This window comes from Hyla sarda, chromosome 13 (genome assembly GCF_029499605.1).
Source record: "Hyla sarda isolate aHylSar1 chromosome 13, aHylSar1.hap1, whole genome shotgun sequence".
NCBI lineage: Eukaryota > Metazoa > Chordata > Amphibia > Anura > Hylidae > Hyla > Hyla sarda.
In genome coordinates this window covers 31,213,165-31,233,017 of record NC_079201.1, presented here as the reverse complement: position 1 = coordinate 31,233,017, position 19,853 = coordinate 31,213,165, and positions in this window count along the sequence as shown.

The following is a 19,853-nucleotide window of genomic DNA, read 5'->3' as shown; positions in this document are numbered from 1 at the left end:
CCAGAAAGATTTTCTTCTATTTAAAAATCTTAACAGGGTACTTCGGTGGAATAATTTTTTTTTTCTTTTAAATCAACTAGTGCCAGAAAGTTAAGCAGATTTGTAAATTACTTCTATTTAAAAACAATCTTAATCCTTCCAGTACTTATCAGCTGCTGTATGCTTCACAGGAAGTTATTTTCTTTTTTTAAGGGGCATTCCAGGATTTTTTTTATTTGACTATGCTACAGGGGCTGTAAAGTTAGTGTAGTTCATAATATAGTGTCTGTACATGTGTGTGATGGTTTTCTCCCAATTCTTCTTGTGATTTTCACCTCTATATTTATTTTTAACAGCATACAAAATGACTGTTGTCTCAGATTTTTCCCAGGTTGCAATGCGGCCAAGACCTGACTCACTAGTCAGCTGATGACAGGGAGCCTGTATGCTTCAATGGCGGGAGCGATCGCTTGGTGGGGGAGAGGGGGACAGAACGGGCAGCGGCGCCGATAGCCAGGGGGAGAGAAGGACCGGCAGCAGGGCTCTAGACCCCAGGAAAGGCAGGGGGAGAGAAGCGGGCAGCGATGGCCTCTCTCCCCCTGCCTTTCCTGGGGGTGTATCGGGTATACACGCGCACACACGCACCCTCATTTTACCATGGATATTTGGGTAAAAAAACTTTTTTTACCCAAATATCCTTGGTAAAATGAGGGTGCGTGTTATAGGCCGGTGCGTGGTATACCCCGATAAATACGGTACTTATTCTTGATTTCTAAATTTCATATGGTTTTATACACTCGCTGGCCACTTTATTAGATACACCTGTTAAATTGCTTGTGAACACAAATCAGCAAAACACATGGCAGCAACTCATCGCATTGAGGCATGTTCATAGGGTCGGGAAGAAAAAGGTTCTAGTGACTTTGAATTTGGTTGTTGGTATAAGACAGGCTAGTCTGAGTATTTCAAAAACTGCTCAATTACTATCTCTAGGGTTTACAGAGAATGGTCCGAAATAGAGAAAATATCCAGTGAGTTGCAATTGTGTGGACGATGCCTTGTTGATGTCAGAGGAGAATGGACAGACTGGTTAGGGATGACAGAAAGGCAACAGTAACTAAAAAAAAAACACTTGTTACAACCAAGGTATGCAGAATAACATTTCTGAATGTATAACACCTTGAAGCCGATGGGTTACAGCAGTCGAAGCCAACACCAGGTGCCATTCCTGTTTGTTACTGAACTGGTAACTGAGGCTACAATTCACTCAGGCTAACTAAAATTGGACAATGGCAATCTAGATAAATGTTGCCTGGTTTGATGAGTAGATATGAGCAAACTTTGGTTCTACTGGTTCGCCAAACCCTGGCAAAATGTTTTGGTTTTGACCAGACTATTTCTGTCAGAACCTTTACTTCACCATTAGCCCAATGACATTTGTATTATGCTAAAAGCCAAAAAAGCCTGTTTAACACGGTTAGGTCACCTGGGAGTGTATCTATATACTTCTGAGCTAAAATTAATTTCAAAGTTATGGCAACATGTATGGCAATGGGTAAACAGATGGTGCCCGGTGGTAACTAACAGGTTAAACAAAAACAAACAGCACTCAGACTTTTTATGCTCTTTTAAAATTATTGTAAAAAACTATCCCTTTTTGGAGGCAGATGCCTGCCAGTATTAATATTCGGAAGAAGCTATGGCTTTTTCAATGTGGTACAAAAATTGTCCCTTTTTGGCAGTAGCAACAGGTTTTGTGCCTTTAAAGTGAAGAAGCAATGGCTTTTAACATGCTGTAAAAAAAAATTCTGTTCTAGGGTAGAACAACAGGATTGGTGGCCTACAAAGATTGTAAAAGGGACACAAAACCCTCAATGCAGCTTTTTCACAATTTGTTTGAAACAATAAAAAACTGGCAGACAACTTTCAGTTAAAACAGATTTTGCACTGACAGACAAACTGCAGAACACTCTTTGCTGATTTACTTCAATTATTAAATATGTGTTTCCCTATCTGTGTTGTTTAATGCTTAGTGTCCCTCACAGAGATCTTCACCTAATACCTGTTATCTCTAAAATGGCTGCTGAAGCTACGTACATAGGTATTTATAGTGACTTTGACATCAATCCTATAGAGCAGGAGCAAATCCCTATAGCAAATCTTTCCTGATCTTAAAAGTTCCTAAGACAGACAGAGGTATCAGCAGAGAGCACTGCGGTCAGACAGAAAAGAAATTCAAAAAGAAATACACCTTCCTCTGGAGCATACAGCAGCTGATAAGTACTGGAAGGATCAAGATTCTTAAATAGAAGTAATTTAAAAATCTGTTTAACATTCTGGCACCTGTTGATTTAAAATTTTTTTTTTTTTTACCAGAGCATCCCTTTAAAAGGAGCTTGTTTTTCCATGAGATTACACACCACCACCTCTGTTATCTGACTTCAATCTGACTATGAACTTCTGCTGTTAAGTCTCTTGGGTGTGAATTGAGATAAAGTGTTATGTGCTTGTGCTGACCACTAAGTTATCTTGCTGTTCTGCTCTGAACATGCTGCAATTTACTCTTCATCGATATAGAGACATGGAGTCGGACGACTTGGAAAGTAGCAAAAATGCAATTACAACATTATGAATTGTGCAGTATAAGAGGGAAACAAAGATGCCAGTGTCTTTTTTACTCTTTATAATCAAATGGATGCTTAACAATTAATGAGTTTTAAGAATCTCGACCACAAAGTGTCTATGTTATCTGAAAAAGAAATACTGTACTTCTCTTTCGGATTATTAAATCACTTAAATCATAAGAGAAATGCAATCGTGTTCCCAGGGGATTGAGAAATTTTAAAGAACCATCTGAGTTTGCAGAGGACTCTGTGTTCATCCATCAATGGAATCAAGACTACTTAGATTATTCCATAAATATGATGTAAATGATAAATGCTCGCAATGAACAAGAATACAAGCTCATCAAGAGCGATCTCTGCAAGAATAGAACCAAACTACGAATTCGTATTGCTGATGGTCAACTTTACATTTTTTTTTAAATAGAAAAACTGAAACATAAACTGGTATCCATTTTAGCAACAATAAAAGATCAAAAACAAGATAATTTCCTATGAGAAAAGTCTGACCCCAACAAAAATTTATAAAATTAATAACAAAAAAAAACAAACGGATGCAGTGGAATAAAAAGAAATGCAGGGGTACAAACTTCTGGACAACAGTGATTCCAAGGATATGGGTCTTGTTCTACTATTCTTGATAAGTGTCCTGATACAACACATTGTGATCATAGCATTGACGCTACCCCTTTAGTGTACGTTCATACGTGCCGTAGTTTGCTGCGTATTTGCTGCTGTGTATTTTCTTACCCATTGCAGTCAATGGGTAGAAAAATCAGCTGTGTAATTTGCTACCCATTGAGTTCAATGGGAAAGAAAATACACAGCAGCAAATGGTCAGAAAAGTACAGCATGTGGGAACGTGCCCTTTGGAGAAGAGTCAGGAGGGGAAAAATGAAGAAAACCAAAAAAGAAGGGCACATAGGTAAGAAGGTGTCTTGGCAGCATCAAAAAACATAAACATGAAAATCTCACTCTAGATATAGTTTCTTTTATCTAAGGGGTTGAACAATAGTCTGTCAGATGTCAGGTTGAATCTGAAGTCAACCTTTTCAGATCATCTGTGAAATTAAAGGGGTACTCCGGTGGAAAACATTTATTTATTTATTTATTTTAAATCAAAGGGTTCCAGAAAGTTATACAGATTTGCAAATTACTACTATTTCCAGTTCTTTCCAGTCTGACCACAGTGCTCTCTTCTGACACCTCTGTCCATGTCAGGAACTGTTCAAAGTAGGAGCAAATCCCCATAGAAAACCTCTCCTGCTCCGGACAGTTCCTGACATGGAAAGAAGTGTCAGCAGAGAGCACTGTGGTCAGACTGAAAAGAACAACTCAACTTCCTCTGTAGTATACAGCAGCTGATAAGTACTGGAAGGATTAAGATTTTCTGGAGCCAGTTGATTTGAAAAAAAATTGTTTTCTACCAGAGTACCACTTTGATTTAGTATAAAAGAAGGAAAAAATCCTTATGACCTGGCGCTGCTTCCTCTGTGGTAAAGGATGGAATTCAGAGATTCAGGAGTATTTCTTAAAATGTTTATTGTAGAATGCAATTACGCATTTTGGGGGTCACCTCCCCCTTTTTCAGATTGCTAAAGCAATGGGATCCAAGAGTACTTCTTAAAACATTAATTGTAAAAAACAGTAAAAGATGCATACAGAGGGTTTAAAGATGGGCAACTAGAGTAATATGGGGAATGGGAGGACTACAATACCCAGAAAGATTATTAGTATTAAGGTTATTTAGTTTAGAAAAAAGACGCCTCAAGGGCGACCTAATAACTATGTATAAATATAACAGGGGACCGTACAGAGATCTCTTGATGGACATATGTCTTTTCTTGATGGACATATGTCTTTTTTCGACCGTACTAACTATATGTAACTATGTAACCTATTTATACCCAGGACTGTATCCATAACAAGGGGTCATCCTCCATGTCTGGAGGAAAGAAGGTTTTTACACCAGCACAGATGAAGATTCTTTACTGTAAGAGCAGTGAGACTGTAGAACTCTCTGCCAGAGGAGGTGGTCATGGTGAACTCAATAAAATTATTCAAAAGAGGCCAAAAGAGGACATATTTCTTGAGTGTAATCACATTACAGGTTATGGATAATAACTTAATAGGGACAGAATGTTGATCCAGGAATTTATTCTGATTGCCATATTTGGAGTTGGGAAGGATTTTTCCCCCTAGTATAGGGCAATTGTCATCAACCTTATAAGGGTTTTTTGTCTTCTTCTGGATCAACACCGGAGGGACAACATAAGGTTATAGGTTGAACTTGCTGAACTCTTGTTTTTATTTTAACCTTAAGAACTATGTAACAATGTACATGCTTCAGGGGTCACCTCGCCCTTCTTCAGATTACAAACATAGTAACATAGTTTGTAAGGTTGAAAAAAGGACATGAATTCATTGAGTTAAACCAAACCCCTACTGTGTTGATCCAGAGGAAGGGAAAAAACCCCTATGAGGCTGATGCTTATTGCCCCATGACAGAGGAAAAATATGGCAATTGGAATAAATCCCTAGATCAACGTTCTATCCATATAAATCTAGTATCCATGGTATGGATGCCATGAGACAGTGAATGTCTGGCTACTAATGGTAACCAACAATCACTGCTCTGAAGCAAGCGCCGCTCCTGCGCTTGCTTCAAAGTTACTTAATGCTTTAAAGCATTAAGGCCCAGGGGACAAGGGCATACCTGCACTCCCAATGTCCCCAATAGGTTGAAAATGTCATGCTGTCTTTTGTAAACATCTCCTTGTCTTACATCACAGAATGCATGCATTTATTCACCTGGTCATAAGTGAATGGGCATGGTCTGATGAAGCATGAGAGATGTAAGAAACAGCTGTAACCAAGCTGAATTCACTGGCGCCTGCACCAAGTTTATGTCTCTACTGTACTGAAAGTAAATTAAGAGCTATCTTCTGCGGTGGGGGGGGGGGGGGGGAGGGGGATGCCTCTCTATTTCCCCTTGAGGAAGGGGTGATTGTACCCCGAAATGCATCATTGGTCCTTTTGTTATTTTATTGTACTTATTGTATTAATTTATTATGCCTCTCTTTTTCCCCTTGAGCTAGGGTGAGTGCACCCCAAAATGCATCATTTGTCCTTTTATACTTTCATAAGTCCACTTTGGATTTGAACATTACTCCTGACTTGGAATGCATTTTCATTGGGATAAGCAGCTCCTGACATTAGAAGGGTATTCTTTAACATGCATTACAATTGATGGAGCACACAAATGATAAAGTTATTGCTTTCATCTGTATTAATGCAGTCACAGTTGTCTGTTTTTAACATAGCCATCACATGGGGCGTAGGTCATCCTTCCAATTTTGGTGTTCTTATGTGAGATATCTGTGCTGCCTACTTACCTGAATCCTAATGGTGGTGGGAACTGACAATGCTCCTGCATCAGTGTGCTTAGCCCACATGGTCTCACTTGATTCTGGATTAGTAGCTAGCATAATTTGTGTGCTTAAAAACTTTTGTCCAAATCAAGCAATATATAGATGGGATGGTCTGCCACAATCACTCACACATGTATTCCCATTTCAAAAATTATTATAGTTAAAGTTGAAATTTGAATAATTACAGTTTGAAAATACAAGACTATCCATACGGACTTTCATATTGCCCATGCATATTGTTAAAATAAAAAAATGAATAATTTTGTAAGACCGGTGTAAGCACACAAGCAGTACTTGCCCACCCATTGCCCACTAAGCTCTTTGTAAAGGACACCCTACTTGGCAACACTCGGCATGAAAGCGCAGCCGAAAATCAGACAGCTTGGCCCTGATCTACTAAGAGTGGAGTGTTTGTTTTGTCGGGTTTTCAGATTTCCTGACTGTTTTTTTGTCATGGTATTTACTAATCTGTCCCTTGCTTCTGATGTTTTCTGTCACCCGGAAAAATTCTGTCCCATGGGAACTTTTGTTGTGCGGGAACTTCTGTTGCAATGCGCCAGTTTTTTTAAAACAAAGCCCGGGAAAAAAAACTATGAGGCTGTGCTGCACTAACCAGAGTACAAGAACCTGTGTTCACTGAGGGCTTGTTGGAATCGAAAAAGAAGACGTGCAGCTAGAAGCAATTTTGCAAGCTTTTGCTGCTTTCCTTGAAAAACATTTCCCACAGTAGGGAGACGCTAGCAATGCCCGTGGCAGTTCACCAATAGCCTTAACAAGACCAATGGAGGAAATACCTCAGGTAAACATTACTGATGAGGAGGAATCTGAAGACGATGATGTACTTGGTCAAGATATAAGGAATATAAGGAAACAGCGTTTAAAAGCTGAAGAGAAAAAAATACCGGTTGAGGAGGTAGGTCCACGTATTCACCTTTTGTTTACAAGATTAAAGCTAATGCTATTAAAGTTGATAAATGCATACTCCCCCCCCCCACCAAGTACTAGCTAAAATATGTCTACTTCTTTGTAATCAAATTTTTTTGTCAAAAGGATTAACCATCATGGGATGACCACAGTTTATAAATTGTAGTCCATTAGCCTGAGCTTTCTTTAATCGGTCACTCACTGTGAATTAAGATCTATACCTTGAATTTTTACTGGACATGACTTGAATTCTGTTTTGCAGATACCAGTCTTGTCATAATGTAGTCTATTGTTTGCCATGAACTCTTTTTGCGTTAGAAACTGCAAATTGCAGAGGATGAAAATTTGGACCCTCTTGGCGCTCACCCGATGAAAGAATTAGCCGTGGAGGACAGTGGATAAAATATTAAACATTACTTTAATCAGCGCTAGAGACTACGCGTTTCAAGGGGTGGGACCCCCTCTTCGTCAGGTCAGGGTCCCACCCCTTGAAACGCATAGTCTCTAGCGCTGATTAAAGTAATGTTTAATATTTTATCCACTGTCCTCCACGGCTAATTCTTTCATCGGGTGAGCGCCAAGAGGGTCCAAATTTTCATCCTCTGCAATTTGCAGTTTCTAACGCTGATTTCCCCGATCGCTACTGTGGAACACAGAGACGGGCAGAATCCAGGCTGCTTCCTGACTTCTTACCCTATCATTGGGTTACAAGCATCAATAGGTGTTGTGCTCTAAGCATAACGCCCTTAGATGAGCGGTTATCCTTACTGTTGCTTTCATTTATCTCTGTACCATCGGAGTAACGGCACATGTCCTTTGCGCTTTTGTCTGTTTTATTTCTTTTTCATATTGTACAAGTATGAACTCTTTTTGGTGTAACTATGTACTTCCTTTTTGGCCCATATTAAGGTTCTTTTTACTCATTGAAAATAACACTTTATTATTGTTTCATCAATTATTTGATATAAATCTTCTTAATTTTTCAGGTATCCACACATTTTGAATACTTTTTTGGCAGGGAGGCAGACTGGCTTCCCCTCACTAACAGCAAAAAAATGTGGCAGGGTATAGTGCGAAAAGTAAATGCATTGGGGGTGGAAAAGCGGTCATCCGGAGATTTACAGAGAAAATGGTATCATGTGAAGTGGCAAGTTAAGTTAAAAATGGTAAAAATACACCAACATGCCAAACATACTGGTGGTGGACCACCATGCAAACTGAAACTTACTGAATTGGAGGAATAAGTAGGTGAAGCCTTAGAATGTGAGCAAATTAAAGGGATGGGTAATTATGATGTCATAGCTGGATTGAATGGTAAACTGATGGATGATTGCAGTGAAAAATTGAAATGTCATCTCCAAAATCAGTTTAAAAAAAAAATTAACATTATACACCTCTCTCAAATAGTATATTATTCAGTGCAAGACTTTGATAAATTACCGTATATACTCGAGTATAAGCCGAGTTTTTCATCACGATTTTTCGTGCTGAAAACACCCCCCTCGGCTTATACTCGAGTGAACTCTCCACCCGCAGTGGTCTTCAATTTGCGGACCTCCAGAGGTTTCAAAACTATAACTCCCAGCAAGCCCGGGCAGCCATCGGCTGTCCGGGCTTGCTGGGAGTTGTAGTTTTGAAACCTCCGGAGGTCCGCAGGTTGAAGACCACTGCGGCCTTCGACATCATCCAGCCCCCTCTCACCCCCTTTAGTTCTGTACAGTACTCGTCTCCGCTCGGCGCTGGTCCGGTGCTGCAGGACTGTCCGGAGAGGAGGTCGTCCGGTGGGATAGTGGTTCCGGGCTGCTATCTTCACCGGGGAGGCCTCTTCTAAGCGCTTCGGGCCCGGCCACAGAATAGTCACGTTGCCTTGACAACGACGCAGAGGTACGTTCATTGCCAACGTACTTCTGCGTCATCGTCAAGGCAACGCCTCTATTCTGGGCCCGAAGCGCGGAAAAGAGGCGCCCCCAGTGAAGATAGCAGCCCGGAACCACTATCCCACCGGACGACCTACTCACCGGACAGTCCTGCAGCACCGGACCAGCGCCAAGCGGAGGCGAGTACTGTGCAGAACTAAAGGGGGTGAGAGGGGGCTGGATGATGTCGAAGGCCGCAGTGGTCTTCAACCTGCGGACCTCCGGAGGTTTCAAAACTACAACTCCCAGCAAGCCCGGACAGCCGATGGCTGCCCGGGCTTGCTGGGAGTTGTAGTTTTGAAACCTCTGGAGGTCCGCCGGTTGAAGACCACTGAGGGCGGTTGATGACAAGAGGATGATGAAGGGGGGGGTGTGGGATGATGACAAGAGGATGATGAAGGGGGGTGTGGGATGATGAAGGGGGGTGGGGATGATGACAAGGGGATGATGAAGGGTGTGTGTGGGATGATTACAAGGGGATGATGAAGGGGGTGGGGATGATGACAAGGGGATGATGAAGGGGGGGGTGTGGGATGATGACAAGGGGATGATGACAGGTGATGATGACAGGTGATGATGAGGAGGGTCTGGATGATGACAGGCGGTGATGATGATGAGGATGTTAATGACTGGTCTGGATGATGACAGGGGGGGGTGATGTATTTCCCACCCTAGGCTTATACTCGAGTCAATAACTTTTCCTGGGATTTTGGGTTGAAATTAGGGGTCTCGGCTTATACTCGGGTCGGCTTATACTCGAGTATATACGGTACCTGTTTTTTTTTACGCATGCATTTTATTCAAAACAAAAATAGGTAATGGATTATCTACTTTAGGTTTGGAATAGAATGTTAAAAATTACATTTACTAGGACGATAGCATTATGTATTTCAAGTATAAGCTTTTTTTGGTATTCTTAATTTTAGTGTTTAATCTTATTGATTCAAATAAGTCAAGTGGATGTCTTCTTTATTTATTTTTTTGTTTAGTTTTGAAATCATTAAAAAAGTAAAAAATCTGGATCAAAATGTATAATTATATAATATCCCCCTGCCTTTTTTGGTTGATTTGAGTGGTATCTCCTATCAAAGAACATCTCAAATCATGATTGCTCTGGATAGCATCAATAACTTCTTTAAAGAAAAAAATATATAAGCCATTATTCTAAAACTGCATGTACTGGTGCTCAAATTCTGGAAGTGCTGGGTGTACATAGAAATGACGTTGATCTTGGAATCCCTGTCCAAAAAAACAGTGTTTACAGTATGGCTACTTTATGGCTCCTGCATTTCCCCACTGCCAGATTTCAGTATCCATAACACAGTCTGACTTTGCCCCTATGCTGATGAACCACTGAAGATTTTTGAATAAAGTAAAAAAAAATTTGCTCCAAAATGTACCCATGTAATTAAAATTAAAGTGCAAACTACATTAAATGGGATTTAAAAGTACGTGCTTGGCATGAAATGTATAAATTGTTTTAGAAAAAAAATATTTTTCATTAAGTGCATCCACAGAACTAACAATGTCGTGAAGAAGATAGTTTGCAGGAAAGAATTAGTGTGGACTTAGAATGTGAAACCCCTGCAACTCCTGACGTTTCAGTTCGAAGTCCAGACCACACACACGGAGTAAATGTTGCTGCAGATGATGTGCAGATATTAAAAGGGCTTGGTTAGAACCTATATGGAAAAGAATGAGGCCAATTTTCACCACATCATTAATACACAAACTAATTTAAATAACACTCTTCTTCAAACATCTGAAAACTTATGTATGGAACTAAGAGGTATTCACAGTGCAATTTCGGTCCTGCAGAAACCAATGCAGCAGATTGCAGACTACTTGTCAAATAATCGTAAAATTGATCCGAATCCAGAGAATGTCACTGGAAGTTCGCCAGCACGCATATTGGACAGATCAGTGAAAACTACTCCACAACACCCATCTTTTCATAACAGTCCACTAATCGATAAGGACGTGTGTCCCGTTCCTCGCGATACTGGCAGTCCAACATTCTTGTCCAATATTCTTGTCTAGCCTAAGTGACTTGAGTGACTTCATTTTAACTAAAAGCAACCCAAAGCCAAGTGAGGTAGAGTTGACAAAAAGCCACATCGGCCAAACTCGGAAAGCCACTAGTTGCTTACCTGGGCCTTCTGGCCATGCAAAATATCTTCTGAATGTTAAACAAGAAATTTGTATGCATGAAACCTCTGCTGTAGTAAAAGATCCTGTAAAAGTCCGGACGAAGAGAGATGCTGTCCTTGCAAGTGGATCATTGAAAACTGATGCACTTCCACATCACGGGAAAGCCAAAAAAAAAAAACATCTCAAAAGAATCTAAGCGTGGACGTTTCAAAAAAAAATAAAAAAATAAAAAATTGTCCATAATCTAAATATTTCCAATAAGAAAATATATTAGCAATAGGCTGTTTTAAAATCCTGCCATAAGTTAGACTCCTTTCTTCCCTTTTATGAAAAATGCAGGTTTTCTAATTATATCAATGTGACTGGTTTATGACATTTTGTTGTTAATCTTGTTATATTCCTTTCTTTGGTTTAAGCAAGGGTGGGATTTTCCAAAAGATAGGGAGAGGAAAATTGTTCTCGTTGCCGATAGTAACCAAACTGGCGGCTTCTCTCATTTTAATCAAGGCATGTTAAACATGAAAGATGCATTAAGATTACTTGCTATGGGCAATGGGGCAAATCTGCCTCTCAACAGCTTTTCCGAACTCTCAACCAAAAAAGATTCTGCTTTCATAAGATTTAACTGAATATTTGTGGGTGAGATGTAAATGTCAGCAATGGATAACCTTCCACCCTGAAATGTGTTATCTTTTCTTTAACGTCTGCTTTGTTACTTTTAAAACTCCAGGTTTAGAAGGGTGCCTTATTTCAAAGTAAAATTTTATATTTCAACATACGTTTATTTAAAAAAAATATATGGTTCTACACATACAGTATGATAATGGAATGACAAGTAGAATATTTTAAGAATACTTACCTGTTGATTGCCCAATGTGATTTATTTTTGAAAAATAAAATTCTGTTGCTGTTTGTGTTTAAAGTAGGGATCAATTTGCAGTCTTGTTCAATTTTCTAAAAGCTGTTTGCTATTTGATCAAAAACATCACCAAAAAATGACAAACCAAACAATGACATGCTCACACGTCACTAGACTTTAGATTGTGAGATTATCTTACTACATTAGCAAGATGGGCAATTTGCAATTTAAAAACCGAATTAAATTTCTTTAAAAAAAAAAACAATTCTTAATGCAAATTTTTTGTACAGTAAACATGGATTATAAAATATAAAATGCTCCAAAAGGCGGCTGTTGGAAGATCCTGATGTTTACATACTTTGAGGAATACTTCGGTGTAGGTTTAATTTACCCGCTGTGCCCGGGCTTTCAAGCAACACATAATAAAATTTAATACACTACGTTCCCCCCTCGTAGATCTCAATGTCCCCCTCTCCGGGCCCTATCTTCTTCTGCTTCCTGTAAGTCGGTGTGTTACATTGTACTCAGCATATGAACGGGCGCAACAATGTCCCCCTGTGGCCCGTGATACGCTGAAAGCAACGTGACTCACCGACTTACAGGAAGTGGAAGAAGACAGGGACCGGAAAACGGAACACCAATATCAGTGCAACGGGGAAATGTAGGAAGTTAATTAAAAGTTAGTTTTGGGTCGCCTGGCAGCCCGGGAACATAGGGTTTCAAATACAACCCACAACATAGTAGTGTGAATGTAGCCTTATTCATTGTATGGGGTATTGTTCAAAACAAAAAGGGGAAACAACAAAGTCTAAGGCCATATTTATTAGTCCAAAAAAAAGATAAAATGCCAGACCCCCAAGCGTGGGGGGGAGGGGGGTTTGGGGAGTGGCAAATTGGGGCAAAAAAGGCATAGCCTCTGGCCGTCCACGCTCCCCAGCAGAAACCTTCAGACCACCCGTGCAAACATGTTAAATGTTTGAGATACATTTATATATTACTCTCTCTCTTCTCTCTCTCTCTCTCTCTCTCTCTCTCTCTCTCTCTCTCTCTATATATATATTTGTGGTCAGGACTTTTTACCGTGCATGAGCTTACCTGTTAACATCTACCAAAGATACCTGAAAGAAACTAGATTAAGAAATCTCAACACTTCTATATATATGACTTAGAATAGCGGTTGAGGTGTGCCTGAAAACCATGCCGAGGGTCCGCCTTTAGAAGGCATTCCCTCAGGTAGTGAAATGGTGAACAGATGGGTGAGGCGGGTGGGTTTCGCCAACCCGGCATACGCACAGAGGGCGGGGTCGGCGGTTGTTAAATAGCCAAAACCCCTCCCACAAATTCAGCCTTATAGGCTTCCTACTTGTGGTCAGGACTTTTTACCGTGCATGAGCTTACCTGTTAACTTCTACCAAAGATACCTGAAAGAAACTAGATTAAGAAATCTCAACACTTAAATTCAATATATATGACAGCGGTTGAGGTGTGCCTGAAAACCGCGCCGAGGGTCCGCCTTTAGAGGGCAAAAATACACCACCATTTAGGGTAATTGAATGATATTTATTTATAGTGCCAAATATTGAAATGCATCTGCCATCTCCCTAGAGGGATCTGGGACATAAGTGGTGTACGCGTCCGAGCGCCACCTACCCAACTTCTGGATTACATGTACCGGTACCTTATGCCTAGAAGCTGCCGACGCTGCTCCTATACGAAAGGAGTGACCTGAGAACTCCCTGGGGTTGTGCCCTAATGTGCGAATCAATGTGCGGACATGAGATGTGAATAAAGAAGTAGTAAGAGCCCCCCCACCGAACGGCAAAAGTGGCCACTCCGGAGGCTCCTCGTGTAGGAAGTTTGCCAGCTGTGACAGCACCGCCACCGGGCACAACTTGTTGCCTGAAGGGAAGAACTTCACCACAGCACCCCACCTGCATGTTTTGGTGACAGACAGTGAAACTTCGAACCAAGAACCCTGCCACCTTAAGTGAGCTTTCTGTAAATGTGCCGCGCCCTGCCTGGCACATGAAAATGTGCCCGGCCGAAGGAAGCCGTAGAACGCAAGATATATGGCAGACTTCAATATTAGGCTGCGCTCAAAGCCAAACGGGTTGTTGTCTAATGCGTCGGACATGGCTCTGAACAGTTCACCGCTAATAGGTCTCCTGAGAGGCAGCGCTGTGGAGCTGCGAGCCACCACCCCTCTTAGTGTGGCCTTGACCGCCTGAGATGACAATATGGACGGCCTATCTGGGTGAGATAAAGAAATGAAATGCTGTACGCCCAAAAGGTAAGATTTAATGGTGCTGTGAGATAGATGCAGAGAAGAGTGGCAGAACCCGATAAAATATAGGATGACAGTGGTGTCATAGGAGAAAGGAATACTGTGTTGAGATAGATAAGAACTAAAGGTGTTGTGAGCTGCATGATAAGCCTTCTTGGTGTTGGGTGCCAAGGCGTCGGATATTAACTCCTGGGCCACTTGTGTGTAGTAACTCAGTCCAGGATTAATTGTTCCAAGCATGGGGCCTGTGCTCCTACCGCCTCCGCTTGCGGAGCCACCTGCGAAAAGAGATGGAAATTAGCCCTGGACAGAGCATCTGCGGCCGTGTTGTCCACCCCTGGTATGTGACTGGCCACAAAGTTGAAGTTATACTGCAAGGACACCCACACTAACCTAAGCACATATCTCATGACAGTGGCGTGTTTGGAATTGCCCTTGTTGACTATAGCCACTGTCGCCTGATTGTCACATAGAAACTCCACCATCTGCCCTGACCACTTGTCGCCCCATACCACTGCCGCCGCTACAATAGGGAACACCTCAAAAAGTGCCGAAGTGCTGCCAAAGCCCGCCAACGACAACACCTGTCTGGACCATTGTCCCGCCATCCACCTGCTGCCCCACACTGCACCATACCCGGTGGAAGACGCATCGTTGCGGATCTTGGGGGACAATTCTGAGGCCGGCAGGACAAACATAGCTGTCCCGTTCCATTGCGCCATGTATCTGTCCCACATGTGCAGATCTGCCAGGGCTTGGTGATCTAAAGACACCCTGCTGTGTTGTTGTGGGACTCCATGCAGCAGAGACAAGATACTGGACATGAAGGCTCTGCCCTACGGAATTGCCCTCATAGCAAATGCAAGCATGCCCAACAAGCTCTGAAATTCGACCTTGGTCGTGACACGAGAGACCGTGTACTTTTGGATGGTGTCCCTGATACGATTGAGCTTGTCGGTGGGCAAACTGACTTGCATGGAGACCGAATCTAGGACTACTCCCAGAAAGGTGAGGCACTTGGCTGAACCAACCGTTTTCTTAGGAGACACCGGCACCCCAATATCTGCAAACAGTTTAAGCAATCTGACCAATTGGTCCGGCTCTTCCCTCGGGCGACTGAGCAGAAGAAAGTCATCCAGGTAGTGGATGACCTGGCTTGGCTGCATCCCGAGACATTAACCAGCAGCCAGTGCAATGCCTGGGCCAGTTGGTCAAACAGCCACGGGCTGCTCTTGCATCCGAACGTCAACTTGGTGGCAAAGTAGTATGAACCCTGCCACTTGAGACCGAACCATTGCCACTGGTCCCTGAGCAAAGGAAGCATCTTGAAGGCATCCGTAATATCTGTCTTTGCCATCCAGGTCCCTGGACAGAGTGCCAAGATGACCTGTATGGCCTGGTCAATGGATGCGTACTGCATGCTAAACTCCTCAGATGGGATTGATGCTGGGAATCGCTGACCCGTGAGGAGCCGACAAGTCAAATATCATCCTCTTCTTCCCGTCACCACCCCTACCGGGCTGACCCTCCATGACGTAAAGGGAGACACTTCAAAGGGCCCAATCATATAACCTTTAACTAGCTCTGCATTTATTAATTCAGTGACAACATCGGGGACAAGCACAGCAGACAGCAGATTGTCACATTCGTATGTGGATTGCGGCAGAGTTACCATACCGGTGTGGAAGCCCCTGTCAAAACTGTTGACCAACCATTTCACCCAGTCCGGGTCTGGGTGGTCCATGAGCAGTGCGGCAAGGACCGGGGCTCAAACCCCGCCTAGTCATGCTGGCCCTTTCTGCCTGCATGCAGAGCCCGGATGTGCTCTGAAACAGTAGAGACAGACATGCAATAATCTGCAATTACTATAATTGCAAGACGCCATGAAAGAATTATTGCATATGTGTGAGCCGCCGAGGTAGTGTACAGGACGTCCCAACTTGTCCACGGAAGGCGCGGACCTGGAGGAACTATCCATGGAGGTGGAAGGTCTGGCACCACTATGGTCACGCTGCTGCGCAAGCCCTGCACACCACGCAGTGGTATGCGTGATTGATTGACAGGAGGCACATGACGGGAACTTGAGATTCGCGAAGTGGCTGCAGAACATCTGCGAATCTTCAATGCTCCAATCCGTGACATACCCATCCTGGCTATAAGCCGCCGCTGCCATGGCCGAGAAACTCCTATGATAATCGTAGAAGTGGGTCCCACCGTACTTCAGTAACCCTCAGCAAATACAGGTCGAGCTCCTCCCTGCGCTCCGGCCTGACAGAGCATATGACCTCCCTGTATTTGCTGAAGGCAATCACAAATTCGTGAATGTTTAACTTCCGCTTCAGCCTGGTGTCCTTGCTCCTAAGGACAACTGATAAATCAGCACACGCTACAGTCCTAGTGTCCTCCACGTCAAAGGCCGACATCAAAAGTGAAGCCAGATTTATATCCTTCTCCTCAAGTATGTCCTTTCTCAGGGTTGCTTGGACAAAGTGGACTGGTGACACCCTAGGCGGCCCTGAGCGTCTACCTGGGTTGACTCCCGGTACTGGGGCCAACACCGGTGTTGGAGCCGGCACTAACGGTACTGCTGGAGCTGGAGGTTGCTGAATGTCCCTCTTCTCGAGAGACTCCAGCCTGGCCAACATAGAAGTCATCATAGAATGCAGTTCGGACAGGGTGGACTGGTTCGAGGTCCCCTCTTGACTTTCAATAGCACCCTGATCTGCCATGAGGAGCTTGTATAGAACCGCTTTACAGGCGGTTGCTGGGAACGGAATCGCCCTCTTGCGCAACTCCTCCATTAGCTTGGGGATCGTCCAAGCTCTGTATGCTGCAGCGGTGGACAATCCTTGCACGGAGCTCCTAGCTGGCGTCTCAGGGATAGATAACGGTTCCTCTATGTCTGATACGTGAGACATGACCTGTCCGGGCCGTACCAGGTGCCGGGGAAACAAAAGCGGTAATAAAGAGAACCCTGACTGAAACTTACACCCCTCTCACTGAACCCTGACTGACCTTACCACCACAGTAACACCACAGCAAGTTGAATGAATCGAATGGGACCGACTGCACCACCTGCGAATAACCGATCATATGCTTAGATTAAGCGTACTGCTAAACGTGAATGTAACGTACGAACGGTGCCCAAACTAACGAGTGTTGACCGTAATGCCAGTGCAATTCCCCGAGTCCACCTGGAGCGTTTAAATGAACTGTCAGTGAGCTTAACCGTAAATGTATACATGATACGTGTAGCCATGAAGTAACTGTAGAACGGTGAACACCTCCTGACGATGAGCCAAGATTACAGTATGCACCATCCCTAACTAACTAGCAATGGCTCTGAAGACATGTCAGCAACCACCGCAGGCAAGTGGTCACCCTTGAAGAAGAGTCAAGATAGCAGTGACTACTACCCGTGTAACGAAAAATGATCTGAGTACGTGACAGTAGCAAATGACGCACTGAACCCTATCTGACGGTCATGTCAGATTAGCAGTGATTCAGTGCCTATGTGTACCAGCTGCTGTGCTTAACGTATATCAAGTGTAGCGGGAGTATTGAGTATTTCACCGGTGATGACGGGCCTTAGCGCCTACTAGCGGAAGTGCTGATAATCGTGCAACAAAAAATAGCATGAATAAACCGACGTACGGTTGGTAATGACCATAGCCAACAACTGTATCTTGCAATGAAACAGGAACGTGACGACCACCTAACCGGATACAGACCACGCAATCTGCAAAAGAAACAACCAGTATTCTAGACCACAAGAGTTGCCATCGCGCTTACCGCCTCTGACTGATAGTTACGGCTGACTCCTACTAGCCCTCCCCCTATACCTACGACTATCCCCGCCACACTACCTTATGCATGCCATGCACCAGTCCCAGTACCCCAAAATATGTCTCTTTTTTTTTTTCATCCCCCCCACCGTGTAACCGGAAGGATGCATGTGTATGGTGCCCCGTGCACCTACCCGGTGCCCATGAAACCACAGCCTCCTCAACAGCAAATATTGTGACGTCAGCCTGATACTGTAAGGGAACCCAGCTCTACCCTTGACTGAGACCGTGCATGTGTCCTGACAACGCCGGGCCAGCAGTGCATGATCAGCGCCAGGCCTCCCCCACACATACCTACTCACCTGCATACATATATATACTTTGCCCTTTTTTTTTTGAGCGGCACAGCACTGTTCAGCTGTGACGTACCCAACCCGCTGGGACTCCGCCCACCCGGAGTCCAGCGTGTCACGTGAGACGCCGGAGCCAGGCGGCCCACGTGGGTCGCATCCCCCCCCCCGCTCCGGCTCCCCACTCCGTGCCGTCGGATCCCAGATGCCGGCGCGTGACACGGTAAGCCCAGGCACATGCCGCCCCGCTGAGACCCGCCGCCTGGTTTTCGCGCTAGGTGCCGGAGCCTGCCCGCCATGCGAGGGGAGCAACCGCTACAGACCAGGGCACCCCATGTGAAACCTGCCAGTCACCCGGCACTTACCTGTACCACCACGCACACTGCCCAGCGTACACAGCGAAAGAACCCCTGCAATTTCGCCAACCCGGCATACGCACAGAGGGCGGGGTCGGCGGTTGTTAAATAGCCAAAGCCCCTCCCACAAATTCAGCCTGATAGGCTTCCTACATGTATATGTATTTACCCATAACATTGAATAGATTGATAAATAAATATCCATTACAAATAAACATTAGCACGATCTGTGTTGAAAAGACTCAATAATTTAATAAGAAAGCCAAATTTTTTTTATTTAAAAAGAAAAAGAACCCAAAAAAAAATAAAGTAAAAAAAAATAAAAATAAAAGTAAAATGCTTTTTACAGACTGTTTTGGCTAGGGAGCCAACAGCAAAAGAATTTCCTCTGAATTCTGAAACTTTATACATGCTTTAAAGTGTAGGGTTTTCTTTACCAAAAGTTCACTTGATATTCAGAGTATTTTTCTTAAAAGACAAGAGTTTTTGGAAGAAATGTGGGGAACATGCCCCTTTTCCCTTAAGCCACTCCCATTTTGTAGTTTTTTTTTGCACTCCGAGTGTTTCTGAATCTGTTGGTTTTTTTCTGTCACACATTCTGTCGCAGGGTCCGTGACAGAATTTAGGTGCACAACCCGACAAAAAGAGTCGGGATGTTGTTAGTAAATCAGGGCCAGCTTGTGTGCATTATATTATCCTAGCAATGCAACATAAAGCACAATAAGTGATAGCGGAGATATACAATGATGACAACACCGGAGGAATTCTCATATATTAACTCCCTTCTTGCATGTGCAAATTTAATGTTTTTTATTTCAATTTTTTTCTCTTCAAAGAGTCATATGAGGGCTTACTTTTTGATGAACATAATGTACTAGCTACCTTGTAAAAGTTACATGTTACATATGTTCTATAGGTCAGTATAACCCTAGTACTCGGCGTTGCCCAGTCTTCCTGCCTAAACCTTGTGGGAAAGGAAAAGTAACAATGACGCTCTTGTCCAGATATCCCGACCTCATTTCTTATCTGCATATCCGGACTTCATATCCCATCCTCATATCCCGTCCACCTATCCTGACCTCATAACCCAACCTCATATCCCGTCCTCATCTCAAGTTCTCATATTACAACCTCATATCCTTTCCTCAAATCCTGCCCTCATATCTTGACTTCATATCCCATCCACCTATCCTGACC